At 47.3% G+C, this 25,554-nt stretch overlaps 1 pseudogene; it reads left to right on the top strand.

The window, feature by feature from the left end:
* Nucleotides 1-25,554, top strand: part of LOC125532857 (uncharacterized) — a 66,511-nt pseudogene that overhangs the window by 7,880 nt on the left and 33,077 nt on the right.

The following is a 25,554-nucleotide window of genomic DNA, read 5'->3' on the forward strand; positions in this document are numbered from 1 at the left end:
AATACTCTAGATGCATGCTGGATAGCGGTCGATGAGTGGAGTAATAGTAGTAGATGCAGGCAGGAGTCGGTCTACTTGTCTCGGACGTGATGCCTATATACATGATCATACCTAGATATTCTCATAACTATGCTCAATTCTGTCAATTGCTCAACAGTAATTTGTTCAACCACCGTAGAATACTTATGCTCTTGAGAGAAGCCACTAGTGATACCTATGGCCCCCGGGTCTCTTTCTCATCATATCAATCTCCATCACTTTATTATTGCTTTGCTTTTACTTTGCTTTTACTTTTTACTTTGTATCTCTACACCAAAAATACCAAAAATATTATTTATCATCTCTATCAGATCACACTTTCATAAGTGACCGTGAAGGGATTGATAACCCCTAAGCGCGTTAGTTGCGTTGAGCTATTGTTTTTGTGTAGGTACGAGGGACTCACGCATAGCCTCCTACTCGATTGATACCTTGGTTCTCAAAAACTGAGGGAAATACTTACGCTACTTTGCTGCATCATCCTCTCCTCTTCGGGGAAATCCAATGCAGTGCTCAAGAGGTAGCAAGTACGACCCCTACATCCAAGAGCAATTCAAGCATCGGAACACTAAGTTTGGCCACAAGCCCTTCATGTTGCATCATCCACAAAGAGTTATGCAAGGACGAGAAGTTGATCCAAAGAATCATGGAGACCACTTCAAATAGAGCAAGGTTGAGGATATCCGTTGAGGAGGACGGTGAGGTTGATGAAGATGCCAACAATAGACCGGAAGGAAACAAGATTGCAAAAGAAACAAAGAGAAATGTTGGGGATATTACTATCAGTTATGACCCGCCCAGGAGGGGCCGGGTCAGCCCAATGGCGGGTTACACAAGAAGCCCAGTAAACATTCAAGATTATAGTTTATTTAATCTTATAGAAGGCCCAAAGGCCTGAAGGTGGTTTAAGGCCTGATATTGTGAACCGCCGTATGTAAGGAAAGACTTGTAAAGAAAGGCATGTAAAGGAAGTCACCGAGCCGGACATGACTATGAGCCGGCCGGGACTCTGTAGGCCACCAAGTGTCAACCCATGTATATAAGGGGACGACCTGGTGGCGGCTTAGGGCAAGAAACAACAAATCGATAACCAAGCTGGCGAGTTGAGCCTGTTGGTGATCGAAACCCCAACAATACCAATCTCAACTAGACGTAGGCTTTTACCTTCATCGTAAGGGGCCGAACTAGTATAAAACCCTCTCGTGTCCTTTGTCCCGATTAACCCCTTTAAGTTTCCTAGTGCGATGGCCCTACGACTAAGTCCTTGCTCTAGGACATCTGCCGTGACAATTCCACGACAGTTGGCGCCCACCGTGGTGCCAGTGCACGGTGGATTTGTGTTCTTGAAGGGCAACTTCGAAGGGCTCAAGGGATACTCTGTGGGCCGGATGACCAAGAGTCGTCGCGGCAAGCTCTACATCGACGATGAAGGATGGGGCCCGTAGGCCGGATCAATTGAGTATGGATACCGGCTCCCCTTCGGCGGAATTCACGTCTTCATAGGCCGGATCGGCGAGTCAGGTCCTGAGCCGTACGTCCACACCAACCTCATTGAAACGGCTCGGCACACGAGGACCGCCCGTGTTCAATCTGCCGTGAAGCATGCCTTCGTAGGCTGCGTCCACAGCGGTGAATACTCTGAAGGATCGATGGAGGGCGGTGAGACGGCCGTCTGTTCTGATACTGCTTCATCAACGGGTGGGACGGACTCTTTGTACCAGCTGCACGACGGCATGCTCGGGGGCTGTTCCGATGGTAGCAGTATTCCGGACCCTCTTGAGCCGCCGAATTGTGTCAGAGTCTTCATGGTAGGGACACAGCCCGGGCAGAACTCTATAGCAGTGGCGGCAACAGCTACCAGGTCGGCCGCAGCCGAGTCAGGAGACCCCGCGCGTCCCCTAGCTCAGATCTTGATGGACCTCATGGATAAACTGACGACTCTGTTGACTGCCGTGGTAGAGCCGGCGGATAAAGCCCAGCATGACGCAGAGGTGGCACGCGTACGTGAAGAGATGGTGCAAGCTAAAGAAAATCTAGCCGCAGAGGAAGTGAGGATGGCAGCAGAGCGGGCGGCTTTGGACGTTCGTGCTCAACAGCTTCAAGCGGAGACCTTCCGGCTCTCGGTGGATCTGAACGCGTCAAATGAGGTCATGAGGAGGAGGCATCAGAAAATCCAATCATGTCTGCCTCTGATGCTTGATCCTAGGAATCTTTTTCACACACCCAGAGCCGGGGGAAGTAACCCGCCAGAGGCACCTCGGATTACAACACCCGGCGCACCGGTCTAGCTGCACCCCATGGATCCGCCTCATATAATTACCGCTCCGCCTCATTACGTCCCAACGCCGCCGGGTCACTTCTCCAACCCTTTGGAAAACCTCATTGCAGCATCGGCTTGTTTGGCGGCTCTTTCGATGGAAGGTGACTCACCGGCAGCAACTGAAACACGGAGGGTAAGAGAACTTCTTCAAACAGCTCTGGCACAGCCGGATGCATACTCCTACAGTCGAGACATGATCCATTCAACTCCTCGCCCAAGCCGGAGCCTGAGTTACAGTAGGCATATGGAATCCGCAGAGATGTCAAGCAATGCTCAATGCCACAACCGGCCATACAGGCATGAGCCAGTGCGGGCTGGAGCCCTTATCTTGGCGGATCAGGAGAGGATTCGTCAAGAGGCGCAACGAGCAGTTCAAATGGCAGCAAACCAGGCGGCTCATCAAACTTTTTTGGCTTATCCAGCAACCTCGGTCGAGGCAGGATTGGCCAGAAGAACCGGAGGCGTTCCTTGCTTGGTGCCGGCCATACGTAATGAGCATTTGCCAAAGGACTTTAAGGGGCCTCGTAAGGTACCTAATTACACGGCTGACTTACAGCCCGGGGCTTGGATTGAGAGTTACGAGATGGCTATGGAGTTATTGGAGGTCAGCGATGCAGCAATGTCCAAGTATTTCACTATGATGTTAGATGGAACAGCTCGTACTTGGTTGAAGGGATTGCCACCCAATTCTATCGGCTCATGGGCGGAGTTGAAGGCCCGGTTCATCCAGAACTTTAAAGACACGTGTAAAGCAGCCTATGTCGATTGTGGACCTGACCAATTGCAAGCAAAAGGATGGTGAATCCACAACCCATTGGGTGCGCCGGGTCAAGGAGGTAATATATTCATCTGATAAGATGGATGCCGGCTTAGCGGTCTTGATGTTGGAGAAAAATTGCCGTTTTGACCCTCTGAAGCAGAAGCTGGGGCAGCTCAAGCGTGACTGTAATGACATGGGAACATTAATGGCGGCTCTCGTCAAGTATGCTGATTCTGATACTACCAAGGACCCGGTGTCTGACAAAGAAAAGTCAACGAAGGGAAAGAAGAATGGCAACGGCAAGGGTCACCAGCATAACCCGGCAAATCAAGGAGGTAATAAATGTAAGGCTGATGAGTTTGTTGCTAACACCAATACACAGGGCGGAAATCAACGGCGCAAGGGCAGACAGCCCCCTCGGTCGGGCGGGTCAGGTCCCACCCTTGAGCAATTATTGAATGAGCCTTGTCCAAAACACGGCACCCGGGAGAAGCCAGCCACCCACCTATGGAAAGATTGTACGATCATGAAGGCATTTAAAAATTCAAACGCGTTTGATGGAGGTCATGGACCAGGTGGCGGCTCAGGTGGAGGCGGTTTCCAAGGCCCGGGCGCCGGCTTAGGTCAAGGAGGATTCCACGGTCAGGGCCATCCTGGTAACCAAGGAGGGTATAATCCGCAACTTGGCCAAGGTAATCAGCAGCAGCAGTCCGGATATCAAAGCAACCCGAAGCAGCTGAATAGTGGGCAATACCATGTATTTACCACTAGCTTATGTTAGAGAGACCAGAAACTTCACAAGAGGGCCATCAATGCCATTGAGCCGGTGGTTCCACGTTACTTACGTTGGTCAGAGCAGCCTATTGTGTGGATCATAGAGGATCACCCACCCCAGGTCGATAACCCGAGTCACTTCGCTTTGGTGGTGGCGCCTCAGGTTGGTGGGTACAAATTCACTAAGGTACTCATGGATGGAGGCAGCAGCATCAACATCCTCTACTATGAGACGTTCCACTAGATGGAATTGACTAATAAGAGTCTTAAACAATCCAACACTGTTTTTCACGATGAGGTTCCTGGCAAGTCGGCATACCCGGTGGGTAAGATTGAACTGGAAGTAGCCTTTGGGGATGAGTATGACTCCAGAGCAGAAAATTAACCTTTGAGGTGGTTAAGATCAAAAGCCCGTATCATGCTCTGTTTGGACGGCCGGCTTATGCCAAATTCATGGCTCGGCCGTGTTATGTGTATTTGTAGCTTAAGATGCCGGGTTATAAGGGCACCATCACAGTTAAATTTTTACAAAGATCATGTTGACCCGGCAGACATAACGTCATTAAACAAACCAACAACAAAGCATGAGCCAGTGTTGAAGTTCAAATTAGCTGATGACTCCAAGATGGTTGAATTTGTGCTTGGCGACTCATCCGAGCAGTTCATCATCAGTACTAACTTGGATCCAAAATAGGAAAGCACGCTCATCGAGTTCATCCGTGAGAACCGGGACATCTTTGCATGGAAACCTTCAGACATGCCGGGTGTCCCGAGGGAACTCGCTGAGCACACTCTCTATATTGATCCAAAGTTTAAACCTGTCAGACAATTTCTCCGACGGTTCAATGAAGAATGGCGCAAGGCCATTGGAGAAGAGGTGGCCCGACTTTTGGCAACTGGGTTCATTGTAGAAGTCTTTCACCCAGAGTGGTTAGCCAACCCGGTGCTTGTACTCCAAAAGAATGGCACCTGGCGTATGTGTGTGGATTACACCGATCTGAACAAGGCTTGTCCGGCTGATCCTTTTGCACTCCTCCGTATCGATCAGATCATTAATGCTACAACGGGTTGCGCACGTTTGAGTTTCTTGGATGCTTATTCGGGTTATCATCAGATCAAGATGGCAGTTAAGGATCAGGAGAAGACGGCTTTTATCACTCCTTTTGGGGCTTTCTGCTATGTGTCTAGGCCTTCTGGGCTTAAGAGTGCCCAGGCGACTTACCAGCAGTGTGTGCAGAATTGTCTTCATGATCAAATTGGGCTTAATCTTCATGCTTATGTGGATGATATAGTGGTAAAATCCAGGAAAGAGGAAACCTTGGTCACAGATTTGAAAGAGACTTTCGATAATCTCCGGGTCTATAAAATGATGCTTAACCCGGCCAAGTGTTTTTTTGGAGTCCCAGCTGGCAAGCTCTTATGTTTTTTGGTGTCTAACCGAGGTATTGAGGCTAACCCGGAGAAAATCAAGGAAATTACATCCCTGGCCAAACCAACATGCATCAATGACGTTCAACGACTGGCGGGCCGTGTTGCTGCTTTGAGGCATTTCATAAGCTGGTTAGGGGAGAAGGCAATGCCTCTATATCAGATGAAGAAGAAAACATATGATTTTGTTCGAAGCGATGCTGAAAACTCTGCTTTTGAAGATCTGAAAACACAGCTTGCTGAGCCGCCGGTCCTGGCTGCTCCAGTTGAGAAAGAGCCGTTGTTGTTATACGTGGCCGCCAACTCACGAGCCGTTAGTGTGTCTATTATGGTGGACCGCAAGGAGGCTGGCAAGGAGCATCCGGTTCAACGGCCAGTTTACTACGTCACTGAGGTGCTAATTGAATCCAAGCAACGATATCCACATTGGCAGAAGCTCGTATATGGGGTGTTCATGGCAAGCCGGAAGCTTAAGCATTACTTTCAGGGACATCCAATCACCGTGGTTAGCTCTGCTCCTTTGGGAGACATCATTCAAAACAGAGAAGCCACTGGGTGAGTCGCCAAGTGGGCAATTGAGCTTGGGTCTCATGGGTTGAAGTATGTGTCACGTACCGCGATCAAATCTTAATCACTGGTTGACTTCATTAATGACTGGACAGAAATGCAGATGCCAGAAGAGAAACCAGACAACACGTATTGGACTATTCATTATGATGGGTCCAGACAGTTGGAAGGCTCGGGGGCTGGAGTTGTGTTAACCTCTCCGCGAGGTGACAAATTTTGTTATGTGTTACGGTTGATGTTTCCTTGCACTAACAACGCAGCAGAGTATGAAGCCTTGCTCCATGGTCTTCGAGTAGCAAAAGAGATGAGTTTGAGCCGGGTCAGATGTCTTGGCGACTCAGATCTAGTGGCTCAACAGGTATCAGGCAAGTGGGATTCCAAGGACCCTCTCATGGCGGCTTATCGCGGGAGGTTGATGCTGTTGCAGGGCATTTCAAAGGGTATCAGGTGGAGCACATTGACCATCGAAAGAACAAAGCGGCTGATGCTTTAAGCCAGTTGGGGTCTCAGCGTAAGCCGGTACCACCTACCACCTTTTTGGATGTTTTACATAACCCGTCTGTCAAGTTACCCATAGAAGAAGATTTGGCTGTTCCTGACCCGGAGGCACAGTTGGTGGCGGCTCTTCATGTCATCCCAGATTGGACAGTACCGTTCTTGGCTTACATGACCCGGGGAGAGTTGCCAGCGGATGAGACCCTGGCTCGACAGATAACCCGGCGGTCTAAGTCAATGACGATTTCGGATGGAAAATTATACCATCACAGTGTCTCCGGAGCGTTTCAGCGGTGTGTTTCCCTCGAAGAAGGTCAAGAAATACTTCATCAGATCCATGAAGGCGATTGTGGTCATCACGCCGGGTCAAATTCTTTGGAGGCCAAGGCTTTTCGTCGCGGTTTTTACTGGTTGACGGCTCACGCTGATGCAGAGGATCTGGTCAGGAGATGTGATGGATGTCAAAAGTTTGCACGACGGGCGCATGTGCCGGCTCAAGAGCTCCGGATGATTCCAATCACTTGGCCGTTTGCAGTCTAGGGGCTTGACATGGTGGGACCTTTCAAAAGGTCTAAGGATAAAAAGACACATCTCTTGGTGGCAGTTGATAAATTCACTACCTGGGTTGAGGCGAAGCCTGTGAGTAACTGTGACGCGGCCACGGTGGTTCAGTTCATGAAAAAGATGATCTTCCGTTTTGGTTTTCGACACAGCATTATCACCGACAATGGCACTAATCTGTCCCAAGGGGCTATGGAGGAGTTTTGTCAACGTGAGCACATCCGGCTTGATGTTTCTTCTATAGCTCATCCTCAATCCAATTTTCAAGCTGAGAGAGCCAATCAGGAAATTTTAAAAGGTCTCAAACCCCGGCTTATGGTTCCCTTACAGCGAACGCCGGGTTCTTGGGTAGAGAAATTACCCTCGGTGTTGTGGAGTATCAACACCACGCCTAACAGGTCTACGGGTTACACACCTTTCTTCATGGTTTATGGAGCAGAAGCAGTGTTGCCTAGTGACATCCGCCATGACTCGCCCCGTGTGGCGGCTTATGTTGAAGCTAATAATGAACAAGCCAGACAGGATGCACTTGACTTGTTGGATGAAGAAAGAGATTTAGCAGCGGCTCGATCAGCAATTTATCAACAGGAGCTGCACTATTATCACAGCCGCTGGGTCAAATCCAGGACTTTTCAGGAAGGCGACCTGGTGCTCCGGCTCATCCAGGATTTGTCAGATGCACACAAGCTATCCCCACCTTGGGAAGGACCCTTTGTGGTCAGCAAGAACTTAAACAATGGGCCGTATTACCTCATTGATGTTCGAGAACACAAAGATTCACATAAGTCGGAGGAGGAGACCCGCCGGCCGTGGAACATTGCTCAACTTCGGCCATACTACACCTGAGCTACCGGCTCTCATCATGTACACACTTTACCATTGTATATACCATGATAAGTAATAAAGTAAGACCATGGGTCTCTTTTCTTTTCAAAGATTATGCATCTTTGTTATTTCTTATTCTCAAATGACTATTAAGGAGCTGATCATATTTGAATCAAGTCTAACCTTTTTTGGTCCGGCTTATGATTGTATTAGAATCTAGCTGCAATTATCATGGTCACTTGGGGGCTTCCTATTCAAACATAGGTCGTATTCGAACCAAAGAGAACATAGCTGTTGTAACCCTCTTGATCGGCTCAAGGCCAAACTCACTTGGGGGCTTCTTGATCGTATCCGAATCATAGCTTAACCCCTTTTGGTCCCAATTTGGATCGTATTCTAATCAGGGTCGTTAAAAACCTCTCAAGGTCATTTGGGGGCTTCCTGTTCAAACATAGGTCGTATTCGAACCAAAGAGAACATAGCTGTCGGTACCCTCTTGATCGGCGCAACGCCAAAACCACTGGGGGCTATATGGTCGTATTCGAACCTTAGCTTAACCCCTTTGGTCCGGTTTACTGGTCGTATTCGAAATAGAAGCCCCCAACCTTTTGAATACAAGGTTAAATTATGCTTATTATCTGTTGTTTGCCTTTTAGTTTTTTGTTGTCTCAATAATACAAATAATTAGCCTGGTCTTCTTCACCGGCTCGACTATTTGACAACACGGCTACCAAGGTATAATGATCATTGAGTATTCAAAAGCATTGACCTCTCATAAAATTTGAATTATCAATTCCATCACCCGGGTTATTCAAGCCGGCGTTCTAAGGATCAAAATGTACAAGGTATGTTTATTACTTATACACAATTACCTGCTTCATTAACTAAAAGAGTCAGTCTCAGCCCTTGTCCTTTGTTTATATCTGTTTCTGGTTCCTATTATGGTAAACATATTGGCTATAAACCGGGTGTTTTAACCCGTTTGGTTCTAAGCCGCCAAGCCAGTCTTTTCTTTGTATCTACAGGAACAGAGTTCAAATGTTGCAGAAACAAACATTAAATACGATGCATACATTAGCATCAGGAAACACAGAATCACATAGAAGTGTTTTATGTGCGATGGCATAAGCAAAGAATACAGTGTTTTCACAGCTAAGCTATTACACGCTTTTATAAGCCCACGAAGATGATCATTGTTCCTCCCTCATCGGTTCACCACCTTTTGTTGGCTGGAAGTTGGGTTTTGACCAATCAAAACCGTTCACGGTGACAAATTCGGCTTCATCGTCGATCAGGCCGACCGGGTCAACTTCCGGGGCAAATGTGTCTTCTCTTACCGGTGGGATCAAATCTGTTACCTTGTACGAGGGAGTGGCCATCTTCTTATTCTCACTATCAAAACCCGGCTGATATTTGTCAATATTGGTATCATCTCCAAGGGTAGTTGCCTGAGGCTGGACTCCGCACACGCAAGCCATGAAGTCATCCTGCTCAAAGGGAGATCCGTCTTCCTTCACGGTGGGATAGCCCCTGGCCACGTCCGCCGGGTCTAGGTCTGGCACCCAAGCCTTGGAGCGGCTCAGGGCAGTCAAAGCCCCGGCTCGCGCACAGGAGCGTTTCACTTCTTGAAATCTGGCAGGCGGGATTGACAGTTTCTTCAGGACATCGCTGAGCCGGTTGGGTCCTTGATTGGCAGGAGAGATGGCGGCAAGTGCCCGCTGTGCGCCAATATACAGTTGTTCTACCAAAGTATACACTGCCTTCAGTTTAATCAAAGGATCTTGGCTCAGATTTTTACTTCGTGGGCCTGCACATATTTTATACACAAAGTCAGCTGGCGGCTTATACTCTGGATCAGCAAAAAGCACACAAAATTCAAGTCGAACGGCTTATCGAAGATGGCAGCCACCATTTGAGACACCCGGCCCTTTAACCCATTCAGCTCTGTTGAAATCTTTTCAAGGGCTGATTCGGCCTTCTCAGCACGTTGGGTCAGAAGTGTTTTTTTTTCCTCTTCCCAAGTTTTCTTCTTGGCAGCATAGCTGGTCTTTAAATTTTCTATCTCAGAGAGACTTATTTGCTGTTTGGAGTTAGCGGATTTGATTTCTGCCTCTTGACTCGCTAGCCGGATCTTCGCATCAGTCAATTGCGAGTTCAATTCAGATAAGGCATTCTGCAAAACATTCAGATGCGTCAAGATTTTGTTTCAAGTTCAAAAGTCAAGATTCAAGTCTCAAGTACTTTACAAAAAACCACTTGACACTTGGGGGCTAATGTACGCCAAATCAAATTTTTGTGACTCTAAAGACATACTTTAAGTCCCAAGTACCTTACAAAGTAACATCCCTTGGCACTTGGGGGCTAATGTATGCAGTTCAGCAAGTTTCTCAAGGTTAAGCCGAAGTATTAAGTCCTTTGAATGTTGGGGATCGTAGCAGAAAACAAAAAAATTTCCTACGTTTCACCAAGATCAATCTATGGAGTCAACTAGCAACGAGAGGAGAGTGCATCTACATACCCTTGTAGATCACGCGCGGAAGCGTTCAAGAGAACGGGGATGATGGAGTTGTACTCGCCGTGATCCAAATCACCGATGACCAAGTGTCGAACAAACGGCACCTCCGCGTTCAACACACGTACAGAGCGGATGACGTCTCCTCCTTCTTGATCCAACAAGGGGGAAGGAGAGGTTGATGAAGATCCAGCAGCACGACGGCGTGGTGGTGGATGCAGCAGTGATCGCAGCAGGGCTTCGCCGAGCTTCTGCGAGAGGGAGAGGTGTAGCATGGGAGAGGGACGCGCCAAGGCTTGAGGTATTGCTGCCCTCCCTACCCCCCTCCTTTATATAGGCCCCCTAGGGGGTGCGCCGGCCCTAGGAGATGGGATCTCCTAGGGGGGCGGCGGCCAAGGGGGTGGAGTACCCCCCAAGGCAAGTGGAGGCGCCCCCTCCCCTAGGGTTCCCAACCCTAGGCGCATGGGGGGCCCAGGGGGGGTGCACCAGCCCACTATGGGCTGGTTCCCCTCCCCACTTCAGCCCATGGGTCCCTCCGGGATGGGTGGCCCCACCCGGTGGACCCCCGGGACCCATCCGGTGGTCCCGGTACAATACCGGTGACCCCGAAACTTTCCCGATGGCCGAAACTACACTTCCTATATATAATTCTTCACCTACGGACAATTTCGGAACTCCTCGTGACGTCTAGGATCTCATTCGGGACTCCGAACAACTTTTGGATTACTGCATACTCATATCTATACAACCCTAGTGTCACCGAACCTTAAGTGTGTAGACCCTACGGGTTCGGGAGACAAGCAGACATGACCGAGATGACTCTCTGGTCAATAACCAACAGCGGGATCTGGATACCCATGTTGGCTCCCACATGCTCCTCGATGATCTCATCGGATGAAGCACAATGTCGAGGACCTAATCAATCCCGTACTCAATTCCCTTTGTCAATCGGTACGTTACTTGCCCGAGACTCGATCGTCGGTATCCCAATACCTTGTTCAGTCTCGTTACTGGCAAGTCACTTTACTCGTACCATAATGCATGATCCCTTGATCAACCACTTGATCACATTGAGCGCATTATGATGATGCATTACCGAGTGGGCCCAGAGATACCTCTCCGTCATACGGAGTGACAAATCCCAGTCTCGATTCGTGCCAACCCAACAGACACTTTCGGAGATACCTGTAATGTACCTTTATAGTCACCCAGTTCCGTTGTGACGTTTGGCACACCCAAGGCACTCCTACGGTATCCGGGAGTTGCACAATCTCATGGTCTAAGGAAATGATACTTGACATCCAGAAAAGCTACAGCAAACGAACCACATGATCTTTGTGCTATGCTTAGGTTTGGGTCTTGTCCATCACATCATTCTCCTAATGATGTGATCCCGTTATCAATGACATCCCCATGTCCATAGCCAGGAAACCATGACTATCTGTTGATCAACGAGCTAGTCAACTAGAGGCTCACTAGGGACACATTGTGGTCTATGTATTCACACATGTATTACGATTTCCGGATAATACAATTATAGCATGAATAATAGACAATTATCATGAACAAGGAAATATAATAATCATTTTATTATTGCCTCTAGGGCATATTTCCAACAGTCTCCCACTTGCACTAGAGTCAATCATCTAGTTACATTGTGATGAATTGAACACCCATGGAATTCTGGTGTTGATCATGTTTTGCTCTAGGGAGAGGTTTAGTCAACGGATCTGCTACATTCAGGTCCGTATGTACTTTACAAATCTCTATGTCTCCATTTTGAACACTTTCAGGAATGGAGTTGAAGCGATGCTTGATATGCCTGGTCTTCCTGTGAAACCTGGGCTCCTTGGCAAGGGCAATAGCTCCAGTGTTGTCATAGAAGAGAGTCATCGGGCCCAACGCATTGGGTATGACTCCTAGGTCGGTAATGAACTCCTTCACCTAGACTGCTTCGTGTGCTGCCTCCGAGGCTGCCATGTACTCTGCTTCACATGTAGATCCCGCCACAATGCTTTGCTTGCAACTGCACCAGCTTACTGCCCCACCATTCAAAATATACACGTATCCGGTTTGTGACTTAGAGTCATCCAGATCTATGTCGAAGCTAGCATCGACGTAACCCTTTACGACGAGCTCGTCGTCACCTCCATAAATGAGAAACATTTCCTTAGTCATTTTCAGGTACTTCAGGATATTTTTGACCGCTGTCCAGTGTTCCATGCCGGGATTACTTTGGTACCTTCCTACCAAACTCACGGCAAGGTTTACATCAGGTCTGGTACACATCATAGCATACATGATAGACCCTATGGCCGAGGCATAGGGGACGACACTCATCTTTTCTCTATCTTCTGCCGTGGCCGGGCATTGAGCCAAGCTCAATCTCGTACCTTGCAATACAGGCAAGAACCCCTTCTTTGACTGATCCATTTTGAACTTCTTCAATATCTTGTCAAGGTACGTACTCTGTGAAAGACCAATGAGGCGTCTCGATCTATCTCTATAGATCTTGATGCCTAATATATAAGCAGCTTCTCCAAGGTCCTTCATTGAAAAACACTTGTTCAAATAGGCCTTTATGCTTTCCAAGAATTCTATATCATTTCCCATCAACAATATGTCATCCACATACAATATGAGAAATGCTACAGAGCTCCCACTCACTTTCTTGTAAATGCAGGCTTCTCCATAAGTCTGCATAAACCCAAACGCTTTGATCATCTCATCAAAGCGAATGTTCCAACTCCGAGATGCTTGCACCAGCCCATAAATCGAGCGTTGGAGCTTGCACACCTTGTCAGCATTCTTAGGATTGACAAAACCTTCCGGCTGCATCATATACAATTCTTCCTTAAGGAAACCATTAAGGAATGTCGTTTTGACGTCCATTTGGCATATCTCATAATCATAGAATGCGGCAATTGCTAACATGATTCGGACGGACTTCAGCTTCGCTACGGGTGAGAAAGTCTCATCGTAGTCAACCCCTTGAACTTGTCGATAACCCTTAGCGACAAGCCGAGCTTTATAGATGGTCACATTACCATCCGCGTATGTCTTCTTCTTAAAGATCCATTTATTTTCTATGGCTCGCCGATCAACGGGAAAGTCAGTCAAAGTCCATACTTCGTTTTCATACATGGATCCTATCTCGGATTTCATGGCTTCCAGCCATTTGTCGGAATCCGGGCCCGCCATCGCTTCTTCATAGTTCGAAGGTTCACCGTTGTCTAACAACATGATTTCCAAGACAGGGTTGCCGTACCACTCTGGTGCGGAACATGTCCTTGTGGACCTACGAAGTTCAGTAGCAACTTGATCTGAAGTTTCATGATCATCATCAACAACTTCCTCTCTAGTCGGTGCAGGCACCTCAGGAACATTTTCTTGAGCTGCGCCACTTACCGGTTCAAGAGGTAATACTTCATCAAGTTCTACCTTCCTTCCACTTATTTCTTTCGAGAGAAACTCTTTCTCTAGAAAGGACCCATTCTTGGCAACAAAGATCTTGCCTTCGGATCTAAGGTAGAAGGTATACCCAACAGTTTCTTTAGGGTATCCTATGAAGGTGCATTTTTCCGACTTGGGTTCGAGCTTTTCAGGTTGAAGTTTCTTGACATAAGCATCGCATCCCCAAACTTTTAGAAACGACAGCTTAGGTTTCTTCCCAAACCATAATTCATACGGTGTTGTCTCAACGGATTTCGATGGAGCCCTATTTAAAGTGAATGCGGCAGTCTCTAAAGCATAGCCCCAAAATGATAGCGGTAAATCGGTAAGAGACATCATAGATCGCACCATATCTAATAGAGTGTGATTACGACGTTCGGACACACCATTACGCTGAGGTGTTCTAGGCGGCGTGAGTTGTGAAACTATTCCACATTTTCTTAAGTGTGTGCCAAATTCTTGACTCAAGTATTCTCCCCCACGATCTGATTGCAAGAACTTGATTTTCCTGTCACGTTGATTCTCAACCTCACTCTGAAATTCCTTGAACTTTTCAAAGGTCTTAGACTTGTGTTTCATTAAGTAGACATACCCATATCTACTCAAGTCATCAGTGAGGGTGAGAACATAACGATAGCCACCGCGATCCTCAACACTCATTGGACCGCACACATCAGTATGTATGATTTCCAATAAGTTGGTTGCTCACTCCATTGTTCCTGAGAATGGAGTCTTGGTCATTTTACCCATGAGGCTTGGTTCGCACGTGTCAAATGATTCGTAATCAAGAGACTCTAAAAGTCCATCTGCATGGAGCTTCTTCATGCATTTGACACCTATGTGACCAAGGCGGCAGTGCCACAAGTATGTGGGACTATCATTATCAACCTTACATCTTTTGGTATTCACACTATGAATATGTGTAGCATTACGCTCGAGATTCATTAAGAATAAACCATTCACCATCGGAGCATGACCATAAAACATATCTCTCATATAAATAGAACAACCATTATTCTCGAATTTAAATGAGTAGCCATCTCGTATTAAACGAGATCCTGACACAATGTTCATGCTCAAAGCTGGCACTAAATAACAATTATTGAGGTTTAAAACTAATCCCGTAGGTAAATGTAGAGGTAGCGTGCCGACGGCGATCACATCGACCTTGGAACCATTCCCGACGCGCATCGTCACCTCGTCCTTCGCTAGTCTCCGCTTATTCCGCAGCTCCTGCTTTGAGTTACAAATGTGAGCAACCGCACCAGTATCAAATACCCAGGTGCTACTACGAGTACTGGTAAGGTAAACATCAATTACATGTATGTCACATATACCTTTTGTGATGCCGGCCTTCTTGTCCGCTAAGTATTTGGGGCAGTTCCGCTTCAAGTGACCACTTCCCTTGCAATAAAAGCACTCAGTCTCGGGCTTGGGCCCATTCTTTGGCTTCTTCCCGGCAGCTTGCTTACCGGGCACGGCAACTCCCTTGCTGTCCTTCTTGAAGTTCTTCTTACCCTTGCCTTTCTTGAACTTAGTGGTTTTATTCACCATCAACGCTTGATGTTCCTTTTTGACTTCTACCTCTGCTGATTTCAGCATTGCAAATACTTCAGGAATGGTCTTTTCCATCCCCTGCATATTGAAGTTCATCACAAAGCTCTTGTAGCTTGATGGAAGCGACTGAAGGATTCTGTCAATGACCGTGTCATCCGGGAAATTAACTCCCAGCTGAGTCAAGCGGTTATGCAACCCAGACATTTTGAGTATGTGCTCACTGACAGAACTATTTTCCTCCATCTTACAGCTGAAGAACTTGTCGGAGACTTCATATCTCTCGACCCGGGCATGAGCTTGGAAAACCATTTTCAGCTCTTCGAACATCTCATATGCTCCGTGTCGCTCAAAACGCTTTTGCAGCCCCGGTTCTAAGCTGTAAATCATGCCGCACTGAACGAGGGAGTAATCATCAGCACGTGTCTGCCAAGCGTTCATAACGTCTTGGTTCTGTGGGACGGGTGCGTCACCTAGTGGTGCTTCTAGGACATAATCTTTCTTGGCAGCTATGAGGATGATCCTCAGGTTCCGGACCCAGTCCGTATAGTTGCTACCATCGTCTTTCAGCTTGGTTTTCTCTAGGAACGCGTTGAAGTTGAGGACAATGTTGGCCATTTGATCTACAAGACATATTGTAAAGATTTTAGACTAACTTCATGATAATTAAGTTCATCTAATCAAATTATTCAATGAACTCCCACTTAGATAGACATCCCTCCAGTCATCTAAGTATAACATGATCCGAGTTGACTAGGCCGTGTCCGATCATCACGTGAGACGGACTAGTCAACATCGGTGAACATCTTCATGTTGATCGTATCTTCTATATGACTCATGCTCGACCTTTCGGTCTTCTGTGTTCCGAGGCCATGTCTGTACATGCTAGGCTCGTCAAGTCAACCTAAGTGTATTGCGTGTGTAAATCTGTCTTACACCCGTTGTATGTGAACGTTGGAATCTATCACACCCGATCATCACGTGGTGCTTCGAAACAACGAACTGTTGCAACGGTGCACAGTTAGGGGGAACACTTTCTTGAAATTATTATGAGGGATCATCTTATTTACTACCGTCGTTCTAAGTAAACAAGATGCAAAAACATGATAAACATCACATGCAATCAAATAATAGTGACATGATATGGCTAATATCATATAGCTACTTTGATCTCCATCTTGGGGCTCCATGATCATCTTGTCACCGACATGACACCATGATCTCCATCATCATGATCTCCATCATCGTTTCTTCTTGAAGTTGTCTCGTCATCTATTACTTCTACTACTATGGCTAACGCTTTAGCAATAAAGTAAAGTAATTACATGACGTTTATGTTGACACGCAGGTCATAAATAAATAAATAAAGACAACTCCTATGGCTCCTGCCGGTTGTCATACTCATCGACATGCAAGTCGTGATTCCTATTACAAGAACATGATCAATCTCATACATCACATATATCATTCATCATTCATCACAACCTTTGGCCATATCACATCACAAAACACTTGCTGCAAAAACAAGTTAGACGTCCTCTAATTGTTGTTGCAAGTTTTTACGTGGCTGCTATAGGTTTCTAGCAAGAACGTTTCTTACCTACGCCAAAACCACAACGTGAATTGCAATTTCTATTTACCCTTCATAAGGACCCTGTTCATCGAATCCGATCCGACTAAAGTGGGAGAGACAGACACCCGCCATCGACCTTATGCAACTAGTGCATGTCAGTCGGTGGAACCGTTCTCACGTAAGCGTACGTGTAAGGTTGGTCCGGGCGGCTTCATCCCACGATGCCGCCGAATCAAGATAAGACTACTAACGGCTAGCAAATTGACAATATCGACGCCCACAACTACTTTGTGTTCTACTCGTGCATAGTAACTACGCATAGACCTAGCTCATGATGCCACTGTTGGGGATCGTAGCAGAAAACAAAAAAAATTCCTACGTTTCACCAAGATCAATCTATGGAGTCAACTAGCAACGAGAGGAGAGTGCATCTACATACCCTTGTAGATCGCGCGCGGATGCGTTCAAGAGAACGGGGATGATGGAGTCGTACTCGCCGTGATCCAAATCACCGATGACCAAGTGCCGAACAGACGGCACCTCCGTGTTCAACACACGTACGGAGCGGATGACGTCTCCTCCTTCTTGATCCAGCAAGGGGGAAGGAGAGTTTGATGAAGATCCAGCAGCACGACGGCGTGGTGGTGGATGCAGCAGTGATCGCAGCAGGGCTTCGCCGAGCTTCTGCGAGAGGGAGAGGTGTAGCAGGGGAGAGGGAGGCGCCAAGGCTTGAGGTTTTGCTGCCCTCCCTCCCCCCTCCTTTATATAGGCCCCCTAGGGGGGTGCGCCGGCCCTAGGAGATGGGATCTCCTAGGGGGGCGGCGGCCAAGGGGGTGGAGTACCCCCCAAGGCAAGTGGAGGCGCCCCCTCCCCTAGGGTTCCCAACCCTAGGCGCATGGGGGGCCCAAGGGGGGGCGCACCATCCCACTATGGGCTGGTTCCCCTCCCCACTTCAGCACATGGGGCCCTCCGGGATGGGTGGCCCCACCCGGTGGACCCTCGGGACCCATCCGGTGGTCCCGGTACAATACCGGTGACCCCGAAACTTTCCCGATGGCCGAAACTACACTTCCTATATATAATTCTTCACCTACGGACAATTCCGGAACTCCTCGTGACGTCCAGGATCTCATCCGGGACTCCGGACAACTTTCGTATTACTGCATACTCATATCTATACAACCCTAGCGTCACCGAACCTTAAGTGTGTAGACCCTACGGGTTCGGGAGACAAGCAGACATGACCGAGACGACTCTCTGGTCAATAACCAACAGCGGGATCTGGATACCCATGTTGGCTCCCACATGCTCCTCGATGATCTCATCGGATGAACCATGATGTCGAGGACCTAATCAATCCCGTACTCAATTCCCTTTGTCAATCGGTACGTTACTTGCCCGAGACTCGATCGTCGGTATCCCAATACCTTGTTCAGTCTCGTTACCGGCAAGTCACTTTACTCGTACCGTAATGCACGATCCCGTGATCAACCACTTGATCACATTGAGCTCATTATGATGATGCATTACCGAGTGGGCCCAGAGATACCTCTCCGTCATACGGAGTGACAAATCCCAGTCTCGATTCGTGCCAACCCAACAGACACTTTCGGAGATACCTGTAATGTACCTTTATAGTCACCTAGTTACGTTGTGACATTTGGCACACCCAAGGCACTCCTACGGTATCCGGGAGTTGCACAATCTCATGGTCTAAGGAAATGATACTTGACATCCAGAAAAGCTACAGCAAACGAACTACATGATCTTTGTGCTATGCTTAGGTTTGGGTCTTGTCCATCACATCATTCTCCTAATGATGTGATCCCGTTATCAATGACATCCCCATGTCCATAGCCAGGAAACCATGACTATCTGTTGATCAACGAGCTAGTCAACTAGAGGCTCACTAGGGACACATTGTGGTCTATGTATTCACACATGTATTACGATTTCCGGATAATACAATTATAGCATGAATAATAGACAATTATCATGAACAAAGAAATATAATAATCATTTTATTATTGCCTCTAGGGCATATTTCCAACATTGAATATGATACCAAACAATTTAAAGTATCGGCTCATTTATGATCAAAATGAACCGATCCTTGGGGACTACAGGTGAAGCTTTGTTCTATTAAATTCAAGAAAAGTTTCAAAGGTAAAGGTCTCGGCCTATATTTTAAAGTCTACAGGTCATTCCGGTTCTTTCATAATCTGAAGACTTGGGGGCTGAAGGAATATAGATAAGCCGGAAGAATGTACCTCGTATTTTAACTGCAGCTGTTTGACCATTTCAATCTGAGAGTCACGACTGGAGTGTACATGGCTGAGATAGTCGGATAGAATATCATTGGCATTTAGATGGTCATAGTTGGCAACGTCAAAATGAACTTTCTGCCTCTCCAATGCCTCTTGTTTTGCAGTACACCGAGCCAGCACGGTTGGGTTCCCTGGTTCAATAAAGCGGCTCCCGGTGATCTGAACGTCTTGCGCAGACAGTGATGGCAGGTTGGCTGAGCTTGATGGTCCAATAGCAAAAGGGTTCACAGTGGTCTCATCAAACGACGGCTGAGGAGGATTTGCTTCTATATCAACAGGCGGATCTGCTGGAGCGTCGGTTAATGGAGAAGTGGCCTGGCCGGGCCAGATGCAAGCACTGGCGGGTCTTCCACCGGTTTAGCTTGGCCACTAAGAAAAATGTTGCAAGATCATCAGTATAAAGATACAATTTGAACAAACCGGAAAATATGATGATTTTTCATTACCCAGGGGCAGTCTTGAAGGCCGGAAATTGCGTCTACGATGAGTCGCCAGAAGAGCGAGACACCTCCTGAAAGGGTAGAATAGAGTTAAAAGTAGTACAAGGGGAAGGATCCATTAAAAAGAGTTAAAGATAGAAAGAAGTAAACCTCATTCGAACGCTTCTGAGGAGTTTGTTGAAGAACGACAGCCGGCTCATATTCAGTCCAAGCTTGACGGCGGCTTTCATGTTGCTGCTTTTTCAAACGAAAGTTGGGATCCAAGTGACCTAAAGGGTTAGAAAACCTTACTTTATGGATCATTCGTCGAACTTTTTGTCTTGGCAAGGGCTCTGAGTCGGAGGAAATGATAGTTACCTCTGCTTCCATAGCCTGACTGGCCCCAGTGTCATCCTGGTAATGATCAGTGTCAATAAGATTGTTAAAAAAATGTCCAAGGGAATCAAGGGCTACCTCAGAGTCAGATGTATCATCAAGCTTCATCAAATCTTCAGCAATGCTCTTTTTCTTCTTTTTTCACCTCCGGGTCGTTTTCTTGGCGTTTATGGGGGCGAGTTTCGCTTTCTTGGCAGCCTCCTGGTCATACATAACTTTGCAGAAGTCAGAGTTGGCATGTAGACAGGTAAAAACAAGATAAAGAGTCAGGAAAGTATTAAAACAATACGGCTGGGAAAATACAGAAGAGAGAAATAACGACATCCTTACTTCTGGCACCGGGTTAAGCTGGCAGAAGGGGTTTAACCCGACGACACTGCAATCTTCGTATTTCCCGTTCACCAGAAGAGTTGACATTGGGACAATATCTTCTTCTGTCAATTGAACGGGGCTGTGACGAAGAGAGTCATCCGGGCCTCCACCATACTCATACATCAGCTTTGACCAGCGGCTCAAAGGGATGACCCGCCATGAGATCCAGCAGCGGGTCAGATCAACTCCAGTTAACCCGTTCCCCAACAGAGCATTGATCCTTTTGATGGATGGTATCAGCCTCTTGCATTCAGCGACAGTAAGCTTATCAGGAAGCGCGAACTTGGAATCAAGACGATCGGGGCGATAACCCGACAGTGGCTTCTCGTTTGCTGGTGAAGTGTCCCGGCAGTAGAACCAAGTTTGGTTCCAGTCCTTTGGGTGACTTGGTAAGACAAGGAGGGGGAAGACGGCACCCTGTTGGCGCTGAATTGATATGCCTCCAAGTTCTAAGCTAAGGCCGTTGGTGCACTCGTTCTGCCGGTTTAGATAAAAGTATTCTCTAAACAACTCCATGGTCGGCTCTTGTTGAAGATATACCTCATAGAGCACTTGGAAGTTACAAATGTTAGATATGGAGTTGGGTCCGATATCTTGAGGGTGGAGCTTGAAAAAAGTGGAGGACCTCTCTGAAGAACTTTGAGCCGGGCGGTGAGAAGCCACGGTTCATGTGGTCAGTAAAAACGATCACCTCACTGTCTCTCAAATTGGGCCGTTCTTCTTCCAGGTCAGGGGCACGGTAAGACATGATGGTTTTCGCTGGCAGAAATCCTATGGTGAAGAACTCTTTCAAACGTTCCTCAGTTATGGTTGAGGGAACCCAGTTACATATGGTTGGTGTTTTTGACGGCATGATGTGCAAGGAACTGAAAAGAAAAGCAACATGCCGGTTCAGTTTAATGGTGAGACTGACAGTTAAGTGATGAAGATGCAAAACAACTAATGGTGGCTTAGTTAAGGGCTAATGACATATAAGGAAAATTAAGCCGGCATGATAAGCCGCCATGACTACAGATATTTGAAGAAGGCAAATTCAGCTAAGTATTGAGACAAACAAGTTTCCTACATTGCTTGGTATTATTCCAAATCAAATGGTTGCTCAAAATGAAAACAATTCTAGACCTAAAAAGTTCAGTACAGAGGAGTCGGTAAGTTCTGAAGCAGCCTTTTTAATTAGAGAAAGGGATCTGGGGATCAAGAAGAGGTACAAAGACACTACCGCGCGAGCACATATATAACTTTTTGATCCGAAAAGGCTGGCGGTGGAAGAACTACAATGAAATATGATGAACTATGAAGAACATGCAGGAGCTTGGAAACCCTAATGCAGATATGAGAAACGAAGGAAAGAAAACTTATGGTTGTAGGTATACTGCGGAGGTCGCCGCGGTTTCTCTAGATCGGTTCAGGTTGATGCAGCGGCCAAAGTCGACGGAGACGGAGATGAGGCGCGGCGGCGGTAGAACTCAAGCAGCAGGGGGTTTGCGAGAGGAAGAAGACGGAGCGAGAGAGGAGAATGAGAAGGCAGAGGCGTGCCTATTTATAAGGAAAAGATGCGAATAGACAGGCATGAAAATCAAGGGAGAACCGAATAATGGTTATCCAGTTATACAGGCACCTTGATTCTTGGGAAACATTAAAGATAAAAGATCCGTTGGAAGAAAACGTCATGAAAGTTTTTTGCATTTTCAAGAGATGATGTCACGGTGGGTTACAAGAAAATTTCAGCGAAGATAAGAAGATGGATTTTTGTCTAAGTATTGAAGATTGATAAAGAACGAAGTTCAAAGTCAACCTGGGGCCTAATGTTGGGGATATTACTATCAGTTATGACCCGCCCAGGAGGGGCCGGGTCAGCCCCAATGGCGCGTTACACAAGAAGCCCAGTAAACATTCACCATTATAGTTTATTAAATCTTATAGAAGGCCCAAGGCCTGAAGGCGGTTTAAGGCCTGATATTGTGAACCGCCGTATGTAAGGAAAGACTAGTAAAGAAAGGCATGTAAAGGAAGTCACCGAGCCGGACACGACTATGAGCCGGCCGGGACTCTATAGGCCACTAGGTGTCAACCCATGTATATAAGGGGACGACCCGGTGGCGGCTTAGGGCAAGAAACAACAAATCGATAACCAAGCCGGCGAGTTGAGCCTCTTGGTGCTCGAAACCCCAGCAATACCAATCTCAACTAGACGTAGGATTTTACCTTCATCGTAAGGGGCCGAACTAGTATAAAACCCTCTCGTGTCCTTTGTCCCGATTAACCCCTTTAAGCTTCCTAGTGCGATGGCCCTACGACTAAGTCCTTGCTCTAGGACATCTGCCGTGACAATTCCACGACAGGAAGGAAACAAGATTGCAAAAGAAACAAAGAGAAATGCATTCGGTGACACTTACAAAGAAGAACTTGTGGCAATGATTGAGACCAAGAAGGTGTTGTCAGACAAGCGTCAAGAAGATAAGACGGCGATGTGGAATGAGCTCAAGGTGTGGGAGGATGAGAAATGGAAGACCAAGTTGGTGTTCGAAGAGAGAAAGTTGAAGGCAGAGGAGCGTAGGCTTGCACTTGAGGAGGATAGGATTCATGATGCCAAGAAGACCGAGGAACATGCTATCATGTTCATGAATCCAAATACAATGGATGAAACTACAAGAAAGTCTTGGGAGCTCACTCGTGGAGATATCTTGGAAGCCTCTTTTTGGAATGTTGGTGGTGGCCTAGGGGTGGTGGCGTTGATGGTGGTGGCCGAGAGGATGGTGGTGGTGATGGCGGTGGCCAAAGGGGTGGTGGCGGTGATGGTGTTGATGGTGGTGGCCTAGGGGCTGTGGCGGTGATGGTGTTCATGGTGGTGGCCTAGGGGGTGGTGGTGTTGATGGTGGTGGCCGAGAGGATGGCGGTGGTGATGGTGACCGAGTGGATGATCGAGTTGATTCTTCATCGAGGACCTCGTTTGAGTGGTAGTGCTCAACGGGGTCGTGGTCCATGCCATGGGTTGGCTTGATTCACAACATATACATGCTATGTTTGTGGTGATTTTGGATCCAACATTCTGTTTGAAGTGATGCCTTTTGGGTGAACTTTGCATGTTTTTATTTCAAATTCGTGATGATGAAATTGTATCTTATGACAGTTATGTTTCGCATGTTTTAATTTTAATATTCCCATGACGTATATTGTTTAGGGGTCGAAATTCATGCGGTGATACGTCCATTTTGCATCATGCTTCTATATCGATATTTATTGCATTATGGGTTGTTATTACACATTATGTCACAATACTTATGCCTATTATCTCTTATTTTACAAGGTTTACATGAAGAGGGGGAATGCGGGCAGCTGGGATTCTGGGCTGGAAAAAGAGCAAATATTAGAGACCTATTCTGCACAGCTCCAAAAGTCCTGAAACTTCACGGAAGTTATTTCCAGAATATATATAAAAGACTGAGCGCAAGAAGTACCAGAGTGGGGCCACCTACCAGCCACGAGGGTGGGGGCGCGCCCCCTGCCTCGTGGGCCCCCTGGTGGCCCTCCGATGCCCATCTTCTGCTATATGAGGACTTTCGTCCGAGAAAAAATCATAAGCAAGCTTACGGGACGAAACTCCGCCGCCACGAGGCGGAACCTTGGCGGAACCAATCTAGGGCTCCGGCGGAGCTGTTCTGCCAGGGAAACTTCCCTCTAGGAGGGGGAAATCATCACCATCGTCATTACCAACGATTCTCTCATCGGGAGGGGATCAATCTCCATCAACATCTTCACCAGCACCACCTCATCTCAAACCCTAGTTCATCTCTTGTATCCAATCTTTGTATCCAAACCTCAGATTGGTACCTGTGGGTTGCTAGTAGTGTTGATTACTCCTTGTAGTTGATGCTAATTGGTTTACTCGGTGGAAGATTATATGTTCAGATCCATTATGCATATTAATACCCCTATGATTATGAACATGAATATGCTTTGTGTGTAGTTACATTTGTTCCTGAGGACATGGGAGAAGTCTTGTGATGCGGAGCATCCTACGGGCATCACCATGTCAAGAGTCCGTTTGGCAAGTGACACGTGCGACATCTACTTCACATACGCAAAGGTGAATCATCTCCTTTACACGTGCTCACTTGACCCCTTCGAGGATGGTATAGTACTTGACACCCCTCTCGTGTGCATGCATAGGTATTGTCGGAACTTCACGGATGACGAGGAGGAGTGCAAGTGCCAAGGAACATCTACACCATCCGCGAGGGAAGCATGGAAGAGAAGATGGAAGAAGAAGGAGTTGCAGAGTCTACAGCGACCGGGCGACTGGAAGCCACCGGACGTCCGACCCTCTACAGCCGCAGGACGACCGACGAACATCGGATGTCCGACAAGTCCCAGGCATCGGACATCCGACGCTTACCGAAAATCCGGTGCCACCGACCATGAAGCAAAACGTGGGACAACCGACGCCAACCGGACGTCCGGCGCCACCTGTCCCGAGAAGAATCAGCGGACGTCCAACGCGTGCCAGACGTCCGGACCGCCCTGAGCCACCGGACGTCCGACCCCCACCGGTAGTCCGGTACCTGCCTGTGCGCAGCCGGGCCTTTGGCCTTGTATCTCTCTCCCACTTACCCCTTCATGGCTTAGACTATAAATAGACCACCCCCACCTGCTTTCTAGGGTTAGCAAAGTAGTAGCTCATTTAGAGATAGAGCTTTGCTCATCCATTACGGATCTACTCCAAGAGAGAGACCGCGGCCCCTCTTCGAAGAAGATCCACCTTGGATTCAAGACCCCTTCATGGGAAGATCCCCTCGTGGATTCAAGACCTCCTCACGGAGATGAACTTTACCTCGTATCTTTCCCTTTGTTGTTCATGTCCCTTGTGAATCTTGTGTGTTTGATTGTCTAGTGCATGTGTGATTGGACTTGTTCTTGAGTGTTTCCCCTTGTGTTTTCTCTCCGTTCTTCCCCGTGTTCTTCATGTTCTTCGAGGGATCCCGCTCCTTTCGTGAAAGATCGGCCGAATAGGGTTCCACCCTACATCATCTTGGTATCTAGAGCCACGTTGATCATGATAGTTTCTAGCCTAGTTTTTGTTGTTTTTATCCCTAATTCGAAAATTCCCCACAAAAATAGCCCCAATTTTTTTTCTGATTTGTTGGTTTGATGATGTTTTGTTGATTTTTATCCATGGATT

The sequence above is a fragment of the Triticum urartu genome, chromosome 1A (genome assembly GCF_056163025.1).
Source record: "Triticum urartu cultivar PI428250 chromosome 1A, HENAU_Tu73, whole genome shotgun sequence".
Lineage (NCBI taxonomy): Eukaryota > Viridiplantae > Streptophyta > Magnoliopsida > Poales > Poaceae > Triticum > Triticum urartu.